Source organism: Octopus bimaculoides, chromosome 20 (genome assembly GCF_046866305.1).
Source record: "Octopus bimaculoides isolate indiv1 chromosome 20, ASM4686630v1, whole genome shotgun sequence".
Lineage (NCBI taxonomy): Eukaryota > Metazoa > Mollusca > Cephalopoda > Octopoda > Octopodidae > Octopus > Octopus bimaculoides.
In genome coordinates this window covers 19,459,856-19,482,545 of record NC_142947.1, presented here as the reverse complement: position 1 = coordinate 19,482,545, position 22,690 = coordinate 19,459,856, and the positions used below count along the sequence as shown (strand labels likewise).

The 22,690-nt window shown below is 35.7% G+C and overlaps 1 long non-coding RNA gene across 2 annotated transcripts in view; it reads right to left on the bottom strand.

Annotated features, from left to right (window-relative positions):
- Window positions 1-9,282: 9,282 nt before the first annotated feature.
- LOC149131612 (uncharacterized) overlaps window positions 9,283-22,690 on the bottom strand; it is a 145,414-nt gene continuing 132,006 nt past the window's right edge. For both annotated transcript variants that reach the window (XR_016237549.1, XR_016237550.1), the window contains one exon: window positions 9,283-14,912. This is a non-coding gene — a long non-coding RNA (uncharacterized LOC149131612). The remainder of the gene's footprint in view (window positions 14,913-22,690) is intronic.

Genomic DNA, 22,690 nt, shown 5'->3' with positions numbered 1-22,690 from the left:
ACCTGTAATTTTGGATGTTGTCCCTAATATTATTATAATATATATCACAACAACAAGGGGTAGAAGAGAAAGAAGAACAACAACAACAAGGAGTGGGAGAAGAGAAAGCAGAAGAGCAACAACAACAAAGAGTACGAGAAGATGAGAAAGAAGAAAAAGACAGGAGTGATGTGACAGTAGTAGACTGGTGGTAGAGTCTACTTAAATGGTCAAGTGAAAGTATAGAGTGACTTGAATAATTTCAAGCGCTTCTAAATAGACCTGACATAAATATTCAATTTACGATGGAATATAGCCATCAACTTCCATTCCTCGACATCCTCATTAAAAAAATCCAACAACAAAATAGAAAATACATATACTATAAGCCCACGGACTCCAAGCAATATCTACCGTTCAACTCATGCCACCCCAGACACATTATAATGAATATCCTCTTCAACTTGGCAAAAAGTATTTGTACTATAATTTGTAATACAAGCACCAACAGCAGGAACTACCCACCATCACTAATTGATATAGGCTTTCAACGTGCCCTACAACTCAACATCCACGAATTCAGACACCCCAAACTAAAGAAGTATTTACAATCAAAAGCCCTACTATACATCTTCACACACAACCCCTTTAACAATAACGTTTTCGACCCCATCCTCTATAACATTCCTCTACTAAAAAGGGACCACAGAATGAATTTAAACCTCCACACGCACACCATCATAAAGAGTAAAAGACAACCCAAGTCAATAAAAAGTCTCCTAACACAAGCCCAAGTACACTCGGCAACAACATTGAAACCATCAGTAAAAATAATGCGGAAGACCTAACTATGGTACATGTGTCAACCTAACTGAGGGATCGGAGTTCTCCTTCAAACAAGGTCAACGTTTTACAGTGAAAAAGAACTTCACGTGTGCTTCGGAAAACCTAATATATGTGTTAACTTGCTCAAGGTGCCGAGAGTAATACATAGGCCAAACCAAAACAGTGTACACCAGATGTTGACCCTACATAGATCCCAGATTAAAATTCGGGAATACACAAAAATAGCATTTAGCGAACACATCGACATTTGCACCACTAACGAACAACCCAACTTCAGAATTTTTCCCCTCTCTGAATTCAAGGACGATGCAACCTGTAATCAGCGCATCAGCAAAGAGTCATATTTTATTGCAAAATATAAACCTCTTTTGAAGGCTTACCCCACAGATGACACTACTACAAGTGTCTTAGATTATACCCATGCAAATTTTAAAAATGATATTTTCAGAACAGTTACTTCCATGTATTTATTCAGAACAATTACAATCACTACTTCTATATCCACAACAGGTCACTTTTAGGTCACTTGACCTTTTAAGAAGACTCTACCACCAGTCTACTACTGTCATTCCAACCCCGCCTTCTTCTTCTTCTTCTTCTTCTTCTTCTTCTTCTTCTTCTTCTTTGCCGTCTCCTTCCTCGGCTACTGCTGCTTAAACAATCAAAATCTCGAACCAACATACCTCATATTAAATATTTATTCAGATCTACTACTACTTACCTACCGAACCTTCACAAAAGCAAAAAAGAGAAAGACTGAAAAAAGGAAAATGTTCACCGATTTGAAAACTACGAAAATATCATAAAGAAAACATTTCATTTAATTTTACCTCAGTTTAATCGTTTTTCATGCTTTACACTTAGTTGAAAAAGTTGCAAAGACTGAAACCGGTTCGTCATGATAAAATTAATTTAGCATTTTCTGTCTTATCCTATTTTCTTCGTATATATCTATGTAAGAATGTGTGTATGTATGTATGTACTTATAGGTACAAAACGTTAAAGATTTTTCCATTTTCCCAGAGCAACGTCCTAATAGACTTGCTTGTTGTTCCTACACCTGTCTTTGTCTTTTGTTTTTCTATAAATTTCAACTATATATGTGTGTGTGTGCATATCTTTATATACATATATACATATAATTACAAACACATGTATTTATGCATATACGTAACCACATACATACACACACCTATATATACATAAATATAGACAAATGAGTATATGTATATCTATGCATATATGTGTACGTATGTATATACGTATTCATATATATATCATGATTAGTTTCACATTGCATAGAATATTGGAGTGTAGATCTGATTACTGACCCCAAAGTATCGGGTAACGTGTCGTGCATTCCAGCACGTATATAATCGTGTATATGTATAATAATGTATGTATATATATATGTATGTATATATATGTATACGTATATATACATATATATATATATATGTATACATATATATATATGTATATATATATATATATATACGTATATCAAAATGATGTATTATGATACTATACATATATATACATACTATTTATGTATATATATGTATGTATGTATATGTGTGTATGTATATATATATATATATATATATATATATATATATATATATATATATATATATATATATGTATATATGTATATTCCACAACCATACCTCCAATCCAACATACCTTCATCATCAGCTGCCCCACGGATAATATTATGGTTTCGACACCTGACCAGTACTATATATAGATGCATACATACATACATATATATATATATATATATATATATATATATATATATATATATATATATATATATTGAATGCTCTTAATGAGGAGCAGATAGACAGCCAACAATCGATGAAGGGTCGTTCTTTATGTTACTTGTCCTTTTTTCCATTTGTTTCTCCCGTTGTTTGCGTATAGAACTCATTTATTTCATGTTGTTTACTGTTGGTGACGTCCTGTACCCATATATGCATATGTGTATATGTGTGTGTTTGTGTGTGTGTCTGTGTGTATGTATACATATCTATCTATCTATCTATCTATCTATCTATCTATCTATCTATCACTCTCTCTCTCTCTCTCTCTCTATATATATATATATATATATATATATATATATATATATATATATATATATATATATATATATATATATATATTCTAAGAAATTTTATATTCTATATTATATTCGTATTTTTAACGTTGAAAATTGCCGCCTTGTCTTTTCACAGTTCAATCCCTTTTACTTTGTGCTGAAGATGAATGTTTGTTTCATTTTCAGCCAGAAAACTCCTTGTTTCTGATTTAAATTAAGTGTATTTCGTGCATAAAATCCTGATTTAGATCGAAGCTGAAATCTTTTGCAATTAAATTCTTTATAATAAAAGTGGTATTTTATGTATTTATATACAGGCTTTGATTTTTTCAGTCAATTCAATACAATTATTTTTTAAAGTTATACTTAAGAGAAAATTGTATATATAGTAATAATGTCCGGTTCTAATTGAATGTCATTTATATTAATAGTTTGATGAGGCGTAAAAGTGAATCTAATTAGGAACAATTATTCTTCTTGCACAAAAAGCAAGGTAGTTAATGAAAAAATTCAAGTAATAAATTCATTTCCTCTGCAGTGGAAATTTTCGTTTTGGCATTTTAGGTTGTATGTTTGCCTTTGGAGTGAGACGTTCCTGGTTGTAGTAAAATGGCCACGAGAATTTCGTGCATTGAAAACTAATCCAGATCAAGGCTGATTTCGTTCTGTTGTCAATGCGAGACTTCCGAATTCGTTAAATTCTTAAAATAGAAATGAATAATTTTCTTTTTTTTTTAATAAATTTCTTTATTCTGCTTGTTAGAAAGCAAAATAACAAGATTTATCTACTTTCAATGTACCTAGAGAGATATTTTATATATCTTCCAATATTCTTCGTCTCTTCAAGTCTGTTGAAGTCTCTTCAGTGCAGCTATTGTTCGATTTATACATATTTGAAGAAAAGTATTTGTATGTATAGTGTTCAGTACAAAATAATATCATTTATTGCCAAACTAAATTGCTATTATCATTATTTCGTTTGTCAGCTTACAGTGACAAGTAAGTTATTAATGTAAGCGATAAGTTCAACGACAGTGAGATGATCTGATGAGCAACCCACATATACTGGATCACAGAACAACTATTACTGCACAGGTGGACGGTTTCACTGTTATATTGTCGGACAATGAAGTGACAGACACCATGTTAAAAGGAATACGTTGTCCATACATTACTCAGGACATGTTGGCGAGATTCCTATTCGACTCATGAAGAGGTAAAACCATACCAGCTATACTTTCAGTCGTTAAACTGAGAATCTGGATAGAGTGCCAGACAAAATACTCTGGATATTTATTTGCATCACTTTATGTTCTAAGTTCTTAAAACTGGATTTACAATATACGTTCGGCCCAAGTATTATGATTCACGAAATCAACTAAATTCTTCCTAACAAAATTTGTGAGCTTCTGCATAGTTTACAAACAATATTAATAATAGCAACAACAACAGCAAAAATAATAATAATAATAATAATAATAATAATAATAATAATAATAATAATAATAATAATAATAATAATAATAATATTTATTATTATTATTATTATTATTATTATTATTATCATCATCACTATTCGAAAATTCAAGACAATAGGTTAGGCAGACTTTTTTTGAAACGTCAGAAAAAATACTTGTGCTATTATTCCAAATCCCAGGAAAGTTGACTTTATTTTACATCCCTCCGGGGTCACAACGTAGGCTACCAATCAATCGATTTAATAGACTAATTCCTTCCCATGAAAATTGCTGGCTTAGTGCCTCAATTATAAATAATTATATCTGGCAAAATTGAGTCCCAAATAAGTCCCACTATCTAGGGTTTTGACTTCCATCCTCCTAAGATCGATAGTTGAATATGACGTGTGTGTGTGTGTGTGTGTGTAGCAAATATGAGCTAAAAAATAACCCCAAGTTGCCAATCGCTTGAATATGAACGACAAAGACGAACATAGTAATACTAAATATACTATACAAAAAAATCTAAACGCTCAGCAGAAATTGGAAATGACTCCTAGTAAGTAAGGGAGACGATGGCATTGTTAATTCCCCTGAATTAATATGCCATCGAGAAAAAGACTTTTTTTTTCTGGAGACAAGACAACATTTGTGAATGTGTTTCTGCTTCATATATTCTTTTCTACTCTAGACACAAGGCCGGAAATTTTGCGGGAGGGGGCCAGTCGATTAGATCGACCACAGTACGCAACTGGTACTTAATTCATTGACCTCGAAAGGATGAAAGGCAAAGTCAACCTTGGCGGAATTTGAACTCATATTGGTAAAATAATGAGTATAACTGGTGTACATTCATTTTACTCCTTACAAAAATTTTGAACTATTGCTTAAATGTAGGTTATATATATATATAGTTAATATATAGGCGTAGGAGTGGCTGTGTGGTAAGTAGCTTGCTTACCAACCACATAGTTCCGGGTTCATTCCCACTGCGTGGCACCTTGGGCAAGTGTCTTCTACTATAGCCTTGGGCCGACCAAAGCCTTGTGAGTGGATTTGGTAGACGGAAGCTGAAAGAAGCCCGTCGTATATATGTATATATGTATGTATATGTGTGTATATGTTTGCGTGTCTGTGTTTGTCCCCCCAACATCGCTTGACAACCGATGCTGGTATGTTTACGTCCCCGTAAACTAGCGGTTCGGCAAAAGACACCGATAGAATAAGTACTAGGCTTACAAAGAATAAGTCCTGGGGTCGATTTGCTCGACTAAAGGTGGTGCTCCAGCATGGCCACAGTCAAATGATTGAAACAAGTAAAAGAATATACATTTTTACCGGTTTCGTGGGGGAAGAAATGGCTATGAGATTGATGTTGTGACCATTCTGCAAATTTGTGGCAAAACATTTGCAAATCGATGGTTGTAGGAAAAACATATGCGAGTAGGAAATTCCAGAGGCGACATTCTCGGAGAGAGGGTCTGATCGTAGCAGTTTAGACTGTCTGGGCGAAGGTAATATCCGACCAATCAGCTCCGAAAAGTAAAAATCATTGTATTCGCAGCAAAAAAAAAAAAAAGGCAGACAAGTGTCTAAATACATAAATGTGTGTGAATGTGTGTGTGTCTTTATCCTAATCTATTTGTAATATCCTCATTTAATATCTTTCCAAGACATATTTCCTCTCGTTATGTATGCGTGTGTATGTGTGTGTACACACACACACAGAGTAGCAAATACACATAAATATACATATGTCTGTAGATATGTCTATGTATATCTATCTCAATGTTTTTTTTTCTATGTGTGTGTATTTAAATCCTAAAACCTGTCATTTTCAAACTTTGGATAGTCTTACTGCACCCCCCCTCTCTTTCTCTCTCCCTTTCTCTCTCTTTCCTCTTCTCCCCCATCTCTTTCAGTCACTCCCGCTTTAGTCTTTCGCTCTCTCCATCAACTAACTGCTCAGTCTAGATAGATTCTACAGACGTGACGTAAAGAAGTAGGTCGATGATAGAGCAAAGTGCCATATTATTCAATACTGACTTAGTATACTCCTCTTAAAACTGATTTCACTGGGAGACGGTGACAACGACAGCTATGGCGCTAGCGTTGGGTGAGCGCCAGTCGAGACAGGATAGGACAGAAGGTGGGGTATAGTAATAGTATTTATAGGAAGGGAGGTACATAGACAGCTAGAGATTGAGAGAGAAACAAAAAGATGGAGAGAGAGAGAGAGAGAGAGAGAGAGAGAGAGAGAGAGAGAGAGAGAGAAAGTGGTGGTAATGGTGATTAGCAAAAGAGTTTGTGAGTTAATGGTAGGGTTGTTTGTAAAGAGATGTGTTTTGTTATTGTGTGCTGTTTTGTTCAGAAGTAGTTATGTATAGGATGGGTGGAGGCGGGAATTTAAGAGACAAATATATAACTTTGTCAGTCTACAGCTGCCAACTTATATTTGTTTTCAGCCGTCAAAATTGGTGGTGGTGGAAGTGGTGGTGACGGCGGCGGCGGGGAGGGTGGTGGTGGTGGTGTTGGCTGCGGCGGCGGCGGTGGTGGTGGTGGTGATGGTCCTGGTGGTGGTAATGGTAGTTAGTGCTGGCAGGGGAGGTTAGTGTTGGTTGTGGGGGTTTAACGGTGCTACTGTAGGTTAGCGACGGTGGAGGTGATTGCTGGTGATGGAACTTGCTTAACCCAATCCAGTCCTGACCATAAAAGACATGATCAAAGGTCTTAAAACTATGAACGTGACCAGCCTTTTTTTTTGGGGGGGGGTTTCAGTAAAAAAATTCCCAGGTGTTTTCAACACTCCTCTATGTATACTTTTTCATCAGTGAAGGATATGATTTGAAGGAGATTTAACATGATGTTCCTTCGTAATGTACGGATTTTCCAACCTCTTATGCACCCAATAGGCGCAATTATGGCGGTTAACTGAGTCATTTAACCTAGATGTAGCCACATCACACCAAACAATCTTTGTTCTAAAGTATGCATCTTCACATCTTGCCAAGTACCACTCAAAAAACCCCACTCTTCGGTTGGAATTACCTTCATTGAGGGCATGGACTATTCTTGGAATGTAACTTTTCCAACACGGCGCTTCGAAATGCGACGGTCGCTTGATTTTTAAAATTCCTATCTCGTGACTTGCTTGCTGCACCGACTTTCTTGCACCCTGGCAACACATTTCTAGTTCACTTTCTTGTGGAGTGGAACTCTTTGATGTCTGCGGTCTTCTGAAATATTTCTTGTGAACATTCTGCACAGTTTCATCTGGTTCAACTTATCTTTAATTCTAGAGCTAGTAAGTCGCGTTAGCGAATCTCTTTGAAATTCTCTCTTAAGCTGTCTTTGCACTTCGACAATATTTTCAAAATTTCAGTAGCAATTTAGATTAAATTTCTTTTGTTCAATGTTTAGTTTGGCACCCTTACTCTTTTACTTGTTTCAGTCATTTGACTGTAGCCATGCTGGAGAAGCACCTTTAGTCGAGCAAATCGACCCCAGGACTTATTCTTTTGATGCCTAGTACTTATTCTATCGGTAACTTTTGCCGAACCGCCAAGTTAAGGGGGCATCGGTTGTCAAGCGATGTTGGGGGGAGAAATACAGACACACAAACATGCACACATACACACACACACACACATACACACACACATATATATATATATATACAGCCCCTCGTTCCCGATCACCGTTTGTTATCTCCCCCTTTCTTAGCTCTCCTGAAATAAGAATTTCTAACTTCCGGTCAGCCATTGTTATGATCGGCCATTATTATGATTGACCGTTGACTGAACACTATTCAATCTTTTTTCTCCGTGTTTTTCTCCTTGTCTCCGTATTCTTTCTGTTGAAGAGCGTAGCTCGAAACGTCAAAGACTTTCCGTATTCCCGAGCGTCATACTAATATATACTTTTGTTATTTACACCACCTGTCCTCGTCTGTTGTTATTATTTGTATATTCTCCCATATATATATATATATATATATATATATATATATATATATATATACGACGGGCTTTTTTCAGTTTCCGTCTACCAAATCCATTCACAAGGCTTTGATCGACCGAGGCTATAGTAGAAGACACTTGCCGAAGGTGCCACGCAGTGGGAATGAACCCGGAACTATGTGGTTGGTAAGCAAGTTACTTACCACACAGCCACTCCTGCGCCTACATTACTTTTAATCGGATAAATCTAAAAGAATAAAAATTAAGTATCTGTGGGACACACTGTGTATTTGTGTGTATATATATATATATATATATATATATATATATATATATATATATATATATATATGTATATGTATCGTTTTTGTATTTGGTTTGCAAGATTCTTTATGCGAATTCGTGTGTTGAAGCATATTTTATAGTGTCTGGGGAGAGTCATTCGCTTTTAGTACCTTATTATTTAATACACTTATCGGTTCGATTTCCATTCATTTACCTAGTTATCTAGTTATTTTTCTATAATTTGTGTTGCGTCTTGCAACCTTTTAAATAGTCGCTGATTCTGTCCTTTATCAGAGCTGTGTTCTCTTTGTTTGTTTGTTTACATGTGTGCGTCAGTGTGCATGTGTATACACATATGTATGTATGTATGTATGTATGTATGTATGTATGTATGTATGTATGTTGCCTAATCATTCGAAAAATAGACTCGTGATTGATTTTAACGATTACCGCACAGTTAGAATTTCTCAAGCCACGTATTCGACTTTTCTTTTACATCACCATTTAGATATATTTCCAAGTTCGACTGGGCTTTTGTGCGATAAAACATTTGCTTGTTATTTAAGTGGAAGTAGTGTTAGTGGTAGTTCCTGTCGCTGATGTTATTGTCCTTGTTCTACACACGAACAAAACTGAATATTCACGTAATATAGTTGCCTCGAAGGAAATTTATATGCCATAGGGAATATTGTTTTAGCAATTAAAAATCTCCGGAGAATATAGCGGAAATATACTTATATATATAAAGCAAATAAAGATAAAGAAAGAAAATATAATGAAATCCGCTTAAATAGAAATACAATCTACTGAAATAGAAGAAACTGATTTACTATACAAAAATGGGACAAACTCACTTACAATGTACTAAAATAGGACAACGTAACATACATAACGTGGGGAAAAACAATTAACATACAATACACTAAAACATGACAAAGTAAACTGACTTACAATATACTGGGATTGGACAACCTAGCTTATAATACTCTGAAACAGGAACAAACTATCTTACAAACATACAGGACAAACTGACACTGAAATAGGGTAAACTAATATATGATACGTATAAAAGAGACAAACTAACATAATATTAGTTTCAAATCCTGGCAAACGACCAGTAATTTGAGGAGAGAGGTTAAGTCGATTACATCGATCCCAGTGCTCAACTGGTACTTATTTTATCGGCCCCAAAAGGATAAAAGGCAAAATCGACCCCATCGGAATTTGAACTCAGAATGTAAAGATGGACTCAATATTATTGCATTTCTTTTATCCACAATAAACACAACTTTTTTCTACAGTTTGATTTGAAAATTTTCTGAAGTCTCGACTTTATCTTTTCTCTAATTTTGAGTATTTAAACACAGTTTAAACCAAAATACATGGTACCTGATTACATAAAATGCCAGTACCAACAGCATGACCACAATAACTTCCATCTACACAACCAAAACTACCAACACCTTCATCGTAAACATCTGTAACATCAATATCATCCCCACGAGCCAACAAGAGAGGTTCTTCATTATTGTTCGATCTGCTAGAAGTGGTAGCCAATTCTCCCTTAAATCACACTTCACGACTGGATTGTTTTTGACCTTAAGCTAAACAACAACAATAGGAGCATCTTCCAGAACACCATCTCGAGCACCAACATCCCAATCATCAACAACACTACCACCACACTACCACAAACATTACCAATTCCGTAGCCGTTACTATTATCACTATCATCATCACCATCAGTAGAGTATACGAATAAGAATACACATAGTCGCTTGACCTGCAAGATATAGTAGTCAAATATTCTTCAGATCACACTCTATTACCTAAAAAGAACATATTGGACTTGTAGCTGAAATACAAAACAGACAGGATTCTTCAAATCCAAAGAAAGGCAAGGACAGTAATGATGTTAAGGTATTCGAAAGATCAAAACATGCGAGAAAATCGCCAAAGGTATGAACAGGGAGGAAATGGAAAGCGGAAGAGGCAGTAAACAGCGCGATCGGAAAGGTAAGGCATGGAGTTATGGTCAGAGCGACACAAAAACGCAAGAACCGGTCTAGAGTTGCATAATTTCATACAATTTTGCATGAGCTGTGTAAAAGAGATGAAAGAAGCAGTGGTACACAAAGTGAGAAAGGAGGAAAAAGAGAGGCAAAATGTACATTTGGTGCAATATAATCAACATGAACAGTGCCTAAGATGGAAGGAATATGTGGTCAGTCGCAGAATCTCATGGAAGGAACTTTGGGATTGGAAACAAGCAAGAACATCCTTCCCAATCGCGTCTACCTTCGGCTTTTTGCCTTCACCGGCCAATATAGTCCTGTGGAACATACAAACGACTGATGAATGTAGATGCGGAGAGAAAGCGACGTTGACACATGTTCTGTCAAATTGCAGGGTAGCACTAGTGCCATGGGAAGAGAACATCGCTAATGCAGAGCAACGGAAGGAGAGGCGGTTTGAGAGATTAATCGAAGGGTGCAGGGTACAGGGGTGGACTGACGAGTATTACTGTTGGAAGGTAGGTCTAGAGAAGGCGAGGGCCAAAACTACGCGTCCTACCCCTCCAGTGGTCAATTGAAGCGAGTATTTAAAGGGGGGATTTGGCAGGGTGGTCATTCGCTCGCTGACATTCGTTGATGCTGCATCGAAGAAACCAAAGAACAAAAGACCAAAGAAAAAAGTAAAAAACGCACTCAACACCAGAGTTGAAGACATCTCCGAAAGAGAGGAGGCTGCCACATCGAAAACGGTAGAGGAGTAGGGGCCGAAACCGGATGTGGTTCATCCTGATGATGTCATTAGCCACTGGATCTTATAAAGGAGCTATTGAGATAGCGAATAACGGAATGTGGTTGGAATTCCTCCTGATAAGAGTGCCTTTTGATTAAAGGCCTGTTCATCAGTACTGACTAAAACTAAATAAAACTACAAATAATCCCCCCAACTGTCATACTACCTTATCAGATAACATAATAACTGAACTCTCTTAATATCTAAAACAATCTATAGTAGCGCATCTAGCTACTACTTGGAAAACAATATCCCAAATTTCCTTGCACTAACTACCAATTATCTTCATAATATTCTCACACACCAAGGAAGAAAGCAAAAACACTTTTATAAATTTCGAAAAAGCATAGTTTCCATTAAGAAAATGCATCAAAATTTCCAGAAGTCAACAAAACCGCAATCACCAAAATAAACACTGTATAAGCCAACGGAAGTGTTTCTATGTTCTCATTCAGCCTATTAAAACGTACAGCCAAATCTCTATGAAAACAAACCATAACATCTTAAATAAAGAAGTCAATATCCTACAATGTATATCCACTGATATACAAAAAGGATGTGGAGCAATCAGAGCTAAATCACCTTTGTTTTTAAGTTTGCTCAATCAAAGATGAATTAAAACTATGTAACAACATAGACATTTCTCTACATACATTCCACAAAATAATTGAATACACATTCAAACACCATATTCCAGAAGACAAAATAAAAAAAAACAACCCTAATTACACTTCAGAATTAGCCATCCTCATAAAAATCAGTGACAATCCCAGATATGATATACTAACAACACACACAAATGAAATAAACAAGCAAATAATAATCCAAAAAATTAACCGAAAACCAGAAAAAAAAAATGAATAAAAAAGGCACTATGTATAGTTAGCACCATCAACAATGACAGCAGCAGTAGTAACAACAATAACAAGAGCAACAATAATGGCAACACCACATCTCATGTCATGAAGATTACTCAAAATAACTTATCCAGACTATAACACCAAGCACACGCCTACATCGGAAATGTCTTGAAAATCAGTCATAAAAATAACTCAAAGACAAGCATAAAACAAAAAGTACGTAGCTTCCAAATAGATTGTGATTTTGACTATTTCCTCCCGCCACATACCTAAAAAACGATAGGGAAATCTAAAAACTCGAAACCTGCAGAATCAAGCAATATTACAGATTTAATCTAAAACAGCTAAGACCTAAAGGGATCACTATAGTCACTGACATCTACAATTCCTTGTATCAATTGTTGAATTCCCAAAACCTACAAGTTAGGCAAAATCATAGCAATGTTAAAGCTAAACAAAAATCCATCCACTTAGGTAAGCTTTTGAAAGTTCTAGAAAGACTAACCCTAAGCATCTTTCTATTCTCTTCCTCGCTATACATGCATATAAAAATAATAAAATTACCTTTTAAAAAAATCCAAAATATTGGCGAACAAACTACTTTATATAGTATACACAAAAGTCCTTCCAGAACTCGCAAATTCCAGAATGGAATACCGCAGGAATCCTTGTTTTCCTCCCCTTTTTAAGCTATACACGACCCTCTCAAAGAATACACACTACTTCACACCCGCCTGCCAATTTCCATACGTTGATGCTCAATTAATTCAACCCTATTTTAACTACTTAGAAAACTGATTTTAAAAGAAGCCTTAAATTAACCCCTACCAAATCTTCTGTCTCCCTACATGCGAGCAACACACGGGAATATTAAATATACCCAACCTTCATACTCGAAAACATATACATACCACACAAACACAGAAGGCAAAAACACCACATGTATACAGCACATCCATAACATACATACAAAACAATAAAGCGTGCAAAACGAGGCACGCAGGTCAGCCACAGGGTTTTCGTCAACGCAAAGAAATATCAATGGTTTACAGACTATATATTAGAACCTATCTAAATCCTCAATCTCTTCCCAACAAATCAAAAACAGCGCACTACTATGTTAAGCTAAATCTTTTAACGCTTCATTGAACACACCTGAAATATAACAGTTAAAACTTTGGCATTGCTTGAAGTGGTAGTGCATCTCTTCTTTGTTCCTGACTAAAAATAGATTTATCTTTCATTCCAGTTACCCTTTGTTGACATTTGAAATGGATAACCAAAAATTTCATATTTGCGTTGTAATGCTTTTCTTTTTTTTAAAAAAATGCTGCAAAGACTTGCAAAAACATTTGGGAAGTTTATGGTGATGATGCTGTAGGTGAATCAACTGTTCGAATGTGGTTTGTAAAATTTAAAGCTAGAGAATTTAGCTTAGAAGATGACAGTCACAGTGGAAGACCTTCAAAATTGGATGAAGATATTTTGAGAGCAAAAATGGAAGGAAACTCAATTATCACGAGTAGAGAACTTATAGAGGAGTTGGAAGTTTCTAAAAGTACGGCTCATGAAGTATGTCCCTTTTTTCATATTAAAAAACGCTCTGAACTTTCCGGATATTCTAACAATTAATCGTAGACCACACTCGCAAACCACCAATACGATCTACAAAAGATGAAAGCCACCAGTGCATTGAGAAGGATACAGTTTGTTGCCGCAACAAATTTCAGCTCTTGTAAATCTCAATCACTACACAAATACTCACTTCCAAACACTAAGATGGATATACAAAATTCCAGAGTATAACTCTAACAGCATCCTGAAAACCCTTCTTTCTCACTCATTACAGACAAACCTAAACAAAGATATGCACACAGAAAATAGGGTCTAAATCGCTCTCTAAATCAAACTTTGCCATTTTTATGAAAGAATCACACATTCAGTCCTCTGTATACATATATATTGGAAAGAGATGTTGTGGCCATTAGCTGGAATTCCTTTGTTCCCATAGAAGTCTACTTAGTTGGGCAGACCTTTGGCTAAACTACAACAACACCATCAACACCATTACCATCGCTTTGTAATATCAACACCGCTGTCATAAACGACCACTACCAACACCATTATCAGTATCTTTATCTTTATAAGCCCATATCCACCCCATTATCATGATTAAGAGGACCATCAACACCACCACTATTATCACTATATCATCAACACCATTAACATACCTACCAACCTCAACACCATGAAGGGACCTCTGGATGGGGGTACCTTTGAATACATGTGTGCTCAATCAAAGCTATCCTGAAGCTAAATAATAGCAACCCAGTCAAAACATGACATGAAGACCGTCGCTATTATCACCAATAAATAACACCACCGCTAACATTATAGCCAGCGCTGATTTGATAATCGATGTTAGATACTTTGGTATGAAGTCTTCGCAAATCTTATCTGTTCTGTGTTGTCTCCTGCTTTCTACTCCATCTCCTCTTAATCTTTTTTTTTTCTTTTTGCGGTATCCTTTTTTTCCTCTTTCTCATCTTTATCTTAGCTGACATTCTGCCATTTTTTGTGATTTTACCGTCATCATCATTTACATGAAGTATATCTGAAATATTCCAATAAAAAAAAAAGAATTATAAAAGGAAATGTGTTTAAATAAGAAAAAGCGACAATACAGGAATTGAAAGGTAGGAACTAAAAATCATCGTCATAAAAATATTGATATAAAATTAATTATGCGATTTCAAAAAAATAATTCTCGACAAGTACACGTGTTATATAGTCTTATTTATTATGTATTTCATTAGTGTATTGATCGTTCTTGTTGTTCAATTCTAAAATAACCGGATCAAGTGCATCCATGGTTACATTATATTTAGTACGACAGAGTGCAAGAGTTATTTGAGGAAATGCATAGTAATTTAATATAGCAACTTAAATCTAGCAAAAACCAAACGTATTTTAATAAAAAAAAAAAAAAGATTGTGCACATGTTTTCGATAAGTTTCCTTATGGAATCATTCTATGATCACACCTTCAGCTTCCATGACTGCTTCAATGCTGGACCAGAATCTTTGATATGCCTGCTCTAAGTGATCCTTGTGCATTTCGGACATCACAGACACAATGGCAGCCTTCAATGAAGCTATGGTATTGTGTGGGTATCCATAATCTCCCTTTCAGCAAACGCACGTGTCATATGACTTAAATCTGTCGAATGTGGAGGCTTCAAGTTCGGTGTTACATGACTGTAAGGATTGTCTGACAAGTATTCTTTAGCTGGGCTTTTTAAAAACGTGTTAACTGCTCTTGAAACTTCATTTATCCAAGGCTTAGCAACTGTCTCTAGCACTTCAAAGTATCCAATAGCATTAACGCCGACACCCTGTGGAAACATATGAAATGGCATGACAAGAACTTGATTACTCATTACTCATAAAGCCATTACAGTTGCTGGGAATTTAGTGTGCTTCACTATGTGGACCTCGAAGCATCTCTACAGAGCGATCTGTCATTTCTCCCGTTACACAGTTGACCTTGGTCGAAGATTTTCTCATCAGAGAAGAACCAAAGCAGCACGCCCTATTCGTAATGGCTTTTCGCCTTAATTAACCACTTGGCATAAACCAAAAGGTTTCAATATATAAATCTATCTATCTATCTATATGTATATATATATATATATATATATATATATATATATATATATATATATATATATATATATAGAGAGAGAGAGAGAGAGAGAGAGAGAGAGAGAGAGAGAGTGAAGTATATTGCCACTTAAATGTGGCTGACCCCTAGGGGTGGATGTTACTGTTGCTTTTAGCCCCAGGAGGACATCTCCTCCAGCTGGCTTATCGACACACTTCTGTGTCCTGTTTGTTTTGCCATACAAATATATATATATCAATATATAAATATATATATTATATAAATATATATATATATATATGTATATATATGTATATAAATGCATATAAATAAATTCATATAGTTATATACTGTATATATCAATATATACATACATACATACATACATACATACATATATATATATATATATATATATATATATATATATATATATATATATATATATATATATATATATAGGTTTCGCTCAGAGCTGGGGCCATGGGAGATGAGATGGCACCGTCGGCGTTCGGCAAAGCCTGATCTTTCTTGACCAGCCGGTGTCCGTGCCACATCGATATTCCTCCCTATGCTTGTCATCCCTTATGTCCTTGCCGTAAGGCTTTATTTCCACACACGGCAGCTTAATTTAATTCGTTCATAGTCGAAAGACACCTGTTGTTACGTCCTGTTATTATTTTTATTGTATTTGTGTAACATATTCCGTTTTGTTTTTTTCGTCCTTCTTTTTGTATACATTTGCTGCTTTCTTCCAAGGAATCTAGTGCTCTTAGCTTAGTTTTTCCTTGGTGCTGGCCAGATTGGAGCAATCTCGAGTATAATCAGCCGAAATTGTGAAGATAATCTGGTACTCGACTAAGGAAAGAATACTTCGAATGACTCGTCCTTGTTTTCTTTGTATCGTCTATTTGGATGTTTTGTTGTCCCATTTTTGTATCACCTAACTGTCCGGATGTTTTGCGTTTTATATATATATATATATATATATGGCAGCGTACGTACACTTTGGTTTTATATATATATATATATATATATATATATATATATATATATATATGTGTGTGTGTATGTATATATAAATGTCACATATGTGTACGCTTGTGTGTGCGCCGATTGAAATTATTGACATCTCACATTTAAGAGTTATCTTCATATTCTGTCGGAAGGAATTATATAATTTTATCCTGTGAAGCATAACTATAGTTAAGCTAAATCTTTCTGGTGTTAACATGTATTACCACTAATCTAAGTTCCAATGTATTATTAATACAATCATTTAAATATTTTCATACACGCACATTATACCTATTTAGATATGCACAGCCATCAAATCAGTGAGCATGAGAGCTTTACGTATTTGGTAGCATTTGCCAGTGAAATAGGTTTAAAATGTTTTCGTTTTTGGGCGCCTGGAAGAAAAGTATAATCCTTATCTATCTTATACCCACAACTATATATACGAGAATGTCATTAATTATTTGAAATGCATTTATAATTTTTTAGTTATTGGCGGGAAAATTAGTTTCGTGTGCTGTTATTGGGCACGATAACTTTTAGCTTCACTGAACTTTTCAACATGAGACGCTGAGTTATTGTTGCTATTATGTTAACCAAGACAGATTCTGTTTTCTTCAGAGAAAAGCAGCGATCAGTGAATAGATATAACATTTTTCGTATTTTATATTTTAAAAGAATTTTCCAACACTGTCCACATGCTTTTTTATTGCTCATAGTCCAGCTATATTCGCAGCACTAGCTTCTCTATTATCTCAGAAATAATTGATTCCGACTGAAATATTAGCCACGTATGCATGCATAGCCTTTATTTAAATGTTTTATACCTAGATACCTTGACACCTTGCCAACTGTTAAGTAATTTAAACGTTAAATTTTAAATGTTGATTAAATATATATCGTACTGGCAATGTGTGTGTGTGTGTGTGTGTGTGTGTGTGTGTGTGTGTGTGTGTGTGTGTGTGTGTGTGTGTGTGTGTGTGTGTGTGTGTTTACATATTTATATATATATATGTACACACATATCGATTATATGGGACGAAAATTTATATCAAAGTCTTTGATCATGTGGAAGAGGAGTAACCCGAAATTCTTATTAACAACGTCTTAATTACTGTTTCATATTTCTGTGTTTGCGAGTGTGCGCGAGTGTGCCTGTGTGCGTGGTGTGTACAGTAAATTGTTTGCTTGTTCATAGAATCAGAAAAAAGTACTCAATCCAGGAAGAGATAAATATAACTTAATGGATACAGGAGTGCTGCTCAGATAGTGCAGTAATCGAACGGGATTTATAGCATACGTTCAAGCTCAAATGACGTGCCCATTATTTGAAGAAATGCGAGAAGTGAGAAAGATTACGAGAAAAAAAAAGAAGAAAAAAACGTTACGAAACGTTTCAAGGCAAAAAGAGTAAAGCTTGTGTCCTTTTACACCGTTAACTGAAGAATATTGTTAATATTGAGTGTTTACGTATAGAATAAACTATGCTCAGTTGGGGTTGTTGGCAATCCGTCGCTTACGACGTCGAGGGTTCCAGTTGATCCGATCAACGGAACAGCCTGCTCGTGAAATTAACGTGCAAGTGGCTGAGCACTCCACAGACACGTGTACCCTTAACGTAATTCTCGGGGATATTCAGCGTGACACAGAATGTGACAAGGCTGACCCTTTGAATTACAGGCACAACAGAAACAGGAAGTAAGAGTGAGAGAAAGTTGTGGTGAAAGAGTACAGCAGGGTTCGCCACTATCCCCTGCCGGAGCCTCGTGGAGCTTTACGTGTCTTCGCTCAATAAACACTCACAACGCCCGGTCTGGGAATCGAAACCGCGATCCTATGACCGCGAGTCCGCTGCCCTAACCACTGGGCCATTGCGCCTCCACACTCAGTTGGGGTAGTCGAGTGGGAAAAAGACTAAAGTGAATTTAACTCGTAAAATATTTCTAATTTCGAGTTTAGAAGATTTCAACTTCTCGATCTAAGAAGGCTGTGTTCTTTCAGCTATACAGAACCTGCAGTTTTTTGGGGGGTTTTTACCAGTTAATGTAAGGCATAGGATCTCAACGATACACCACTTGATGGTGTGTGGTATACAGCGACCTTACGACCTTCCAGGCTTCAGATATGGCTTCCTAGCCATTATAAAAAAAATCTGTTGGTTAATGTATCTTTTTTTAATCACTTTTCCACAGCCAAGTATGCGTGTGTATGAGTGTGTGTGTATGTGTATGAGTGTTTGTGTGTATGTGTGTGCGTGTGTATATGTGTGTATGTGTGCCTGCGTAAGTGTGTGTATATACATATATAAATATATATATATGCGTATATATGTATATATGTATGCATTTATGTATATTTGTAGGTAAGTAGGTATTCCTGCATGCACATGTACATATTTGCATTCAACTATTTGTATATATATATATATATATATATATATATATATATATATATATATATATATTTATAGTCACAGATAATCCTTTTTATAGGTATAAACTCTTACATTTGTACGAGTATGTACACGAATCAATAATTATACGTTTAAAATAACTATATACATAATTACATTCAGATCATGCATTCATATGAAGAAAAAATGAAATGCTAAGCTGTGACATTTTTCAATGTTCACACACAGATTTCACATGCAACTAGAAAACAATCGTGATTAAATACTGTAAATTGGTGGCAAGGTGATATTTACAGAGATTTTCCAGTGGGTCGATAATTTATGTACGCACGTACTCACACGTGCACACCCACCCACACATAAATATGCACACAAACTCACTCACGTCCACATATAGAAGAATGTGTGTGTGTGTGTGTGTTTGTGTGAGTGTGTGTGTGTGTGTGTGTGTGTGTGTGTGTGTGCGTGTGTGTGTGTGTGTGTGTGTTTGCGTGTCTGTGTTTGTATGTACGTATGTAATGGAGATAGGGTAAATCCCAGATGTTTCCTCTCGAAGCACATCTGCTTATTCCATTATTACAATCCAATATGCAGGCTCCATTTTTGTTGTATGTTAGTCAAAATACGTATTAAAATTGAGAATTATGGAAGTATTATATGCAGAGTTACTGTGTGACAAAGCAGGCAATTGGAAGTCTTTTAGGATTATTTATTCACCATTACACGTGTTTCATTTGCTAATACGAATTACAAAGTTTTACATGTTAGATAGACATGCAAGGAATTTCCTAATAGAAATTCTGCAGACAGGGAAATTAAATAAACTTTGTAATTCCCATTAACCAATGAAACATTTGTAATGGTGAATAAATAATATCAAAAAATTTCCAATATCCTCTTTTGTTATATATATATATATATATATATATATATATATATATATATATATATATATATATATATATATATATATATATATATGGGAGAATTTACGAAAAAAAACAACAACAGACGAGGACAGGTGGTGTAAACAACAAAAGGATGTATTAGTTTAACGCTCGGGAATACAGAAAGTCTTTAACGTTTCGAGCTACGCTCTTCAACAGAAAGAATACGGAGAAAACAAGGAGAAAAACACGGAGAAAAAAAATTGAATGTTTTGTCAGCGATCAATCATGGCGATCAATCATATATATATATATATATATATATATATATATATATATATGAGCATAGCAAGATATCTCAGTGTGTGTGTGTGTGTGTGTTCCATCACCGTTTAAAAACCGATGTTGGCGTGTTTATGTCCCTGTAACCGTCTTTACGTTCTCAGTTCAAATTCCGCCGAGGTCGACTTTGCGGGGACAATTAAATAAGTACCAGTTGAACACTGGGATTGATGCAATCGACGTAGCCCTCTTCAAAATTACTGGCCTTGTGCTAAAACCAATAGAATAAGTGCCAGACTTTTTAAAAATAACTACTAGGGTCAAATTGTTCGACTCACATTCTTCAAGCTGCTATCAGCATGGCTGCAGTCTGATTACTGAAACAAGTAAAGGGTATAATATATATGTAAGGAGTGGCCGTGTGGTAAGTAGCTTGCTTACCAACCACATGATTCCGGGTTCATCCCACTGCGTGGCACCTTGGGCAAGTGTCTTCTACTATAGCCTCGGGCCGATTAAAGCCTTGTGAGTGGATTTGGTAGACGGAAACTGAAAGAAGCCCGTCGTATATATGTATATATATATATATGTGTGTGTGTGTCTGTGTTTGTCCCCCTAGCATTGCTTGACAACCGATGCTGGTGTGATTATGTCCCCGTCACTTAGCGGTTCGGCAAAAGAGCCCCGATAGAATAAGTACTAGGCCGCAGTCAAATGACTGAAACAAATAAGTAAGTATATTATGGAGATGTACTTGCATACCAAGTGACCTGATCTGAGATCGTGTGCTGGAACGAAAACAATTGCAGCGTGGAAGGTGTTTATAAGCCATTTAAAACACACAAAACGTTAGATTCACTTCAACATTTAAATTTAATTTGCCAAAATATTTTCGTCGCTTTGAGACCGCGACCTGTTCACTGACAAAGTTCCGTGCAGTACGGCATATAAACACCTTCCACGCTGCAATTGTATATATATATATATATATATATATATATCATCATCATCATCATCATCGTTTAACGTCCGCTTTCCATGCTAGCATGGGTTGGACGATTTGACTGAGGACTGGTGAAACCGGATGGCAACACCAGGCTCCAATCTAATTTGGCACAGTTTCTACAGCTGGATGCCCTTCCTAACGCCAACCACTCAGAGAGTGTAGTGGGTGCTTTTACGTGTCACCCGCACGAGGGCCAGTCAGGCGTTACTGGCAACGGCCACGCTCAAAATGGTGTCTTTTATGTGCCACCCACACAAGAGCCAGTCCAGGGGCACTGGCAACGATCTCGCACGAAAATCCTATGAAGGCCAGTCAGGCGGTACTGGCAACGGCCACGCTCAAAATGGTGCATCCCATGTGCCGGAGAGAGACATACATACATACATACATACATACATACATACATACATACATACATACATACAGAGTTACATGCTTTAATAAGTTTGACTCGCCTTCACTTAGTTTTGTGGATGTAGGTCATGTCCACCTCGTCAAACCTATTAAACATTCCTTTGCATTATATATCTTCCTTATTCGAATTAAACATGTGCATACGCGTACGAACAATTGTATGTGTGTGTATATGTGTGTGCATGTGTGTGTAATTGTGAGTGCGTGTTTGAGCGCGAACGCACCTGTTTAAGTGTATTTGTGATTCCTGGGTGGTGGCATTTCTCTCTTGAAAAGACTTCTGATATACAATTTATTACCAGGAAATGCGAATAAACATATTTCAAACAGTCAGTCCTGAGTGTGACTAATTATGTGCGCTTATAGTCTATTTCATATATGTGCATATATATATATATATATATATATATATATATATATATATATATACACATATATACATATATATATATATATATATATATATATATACATATATATATATATACATACATATATATATATATATATATATATATATATATATATATATATATATATATATATATGTGTGTGTGTGTGTGTGTGTGTGTGTGTGTGTGTGTAGATAGATAGATAGATAGATAGATAGATAGATAGATAGATAGATAGATAGATAGATAGATAGATATGGGTTGCATACATATATATTCTTTTATTCTTTTACTTACTTCTGCCATTTGACTGCTGCC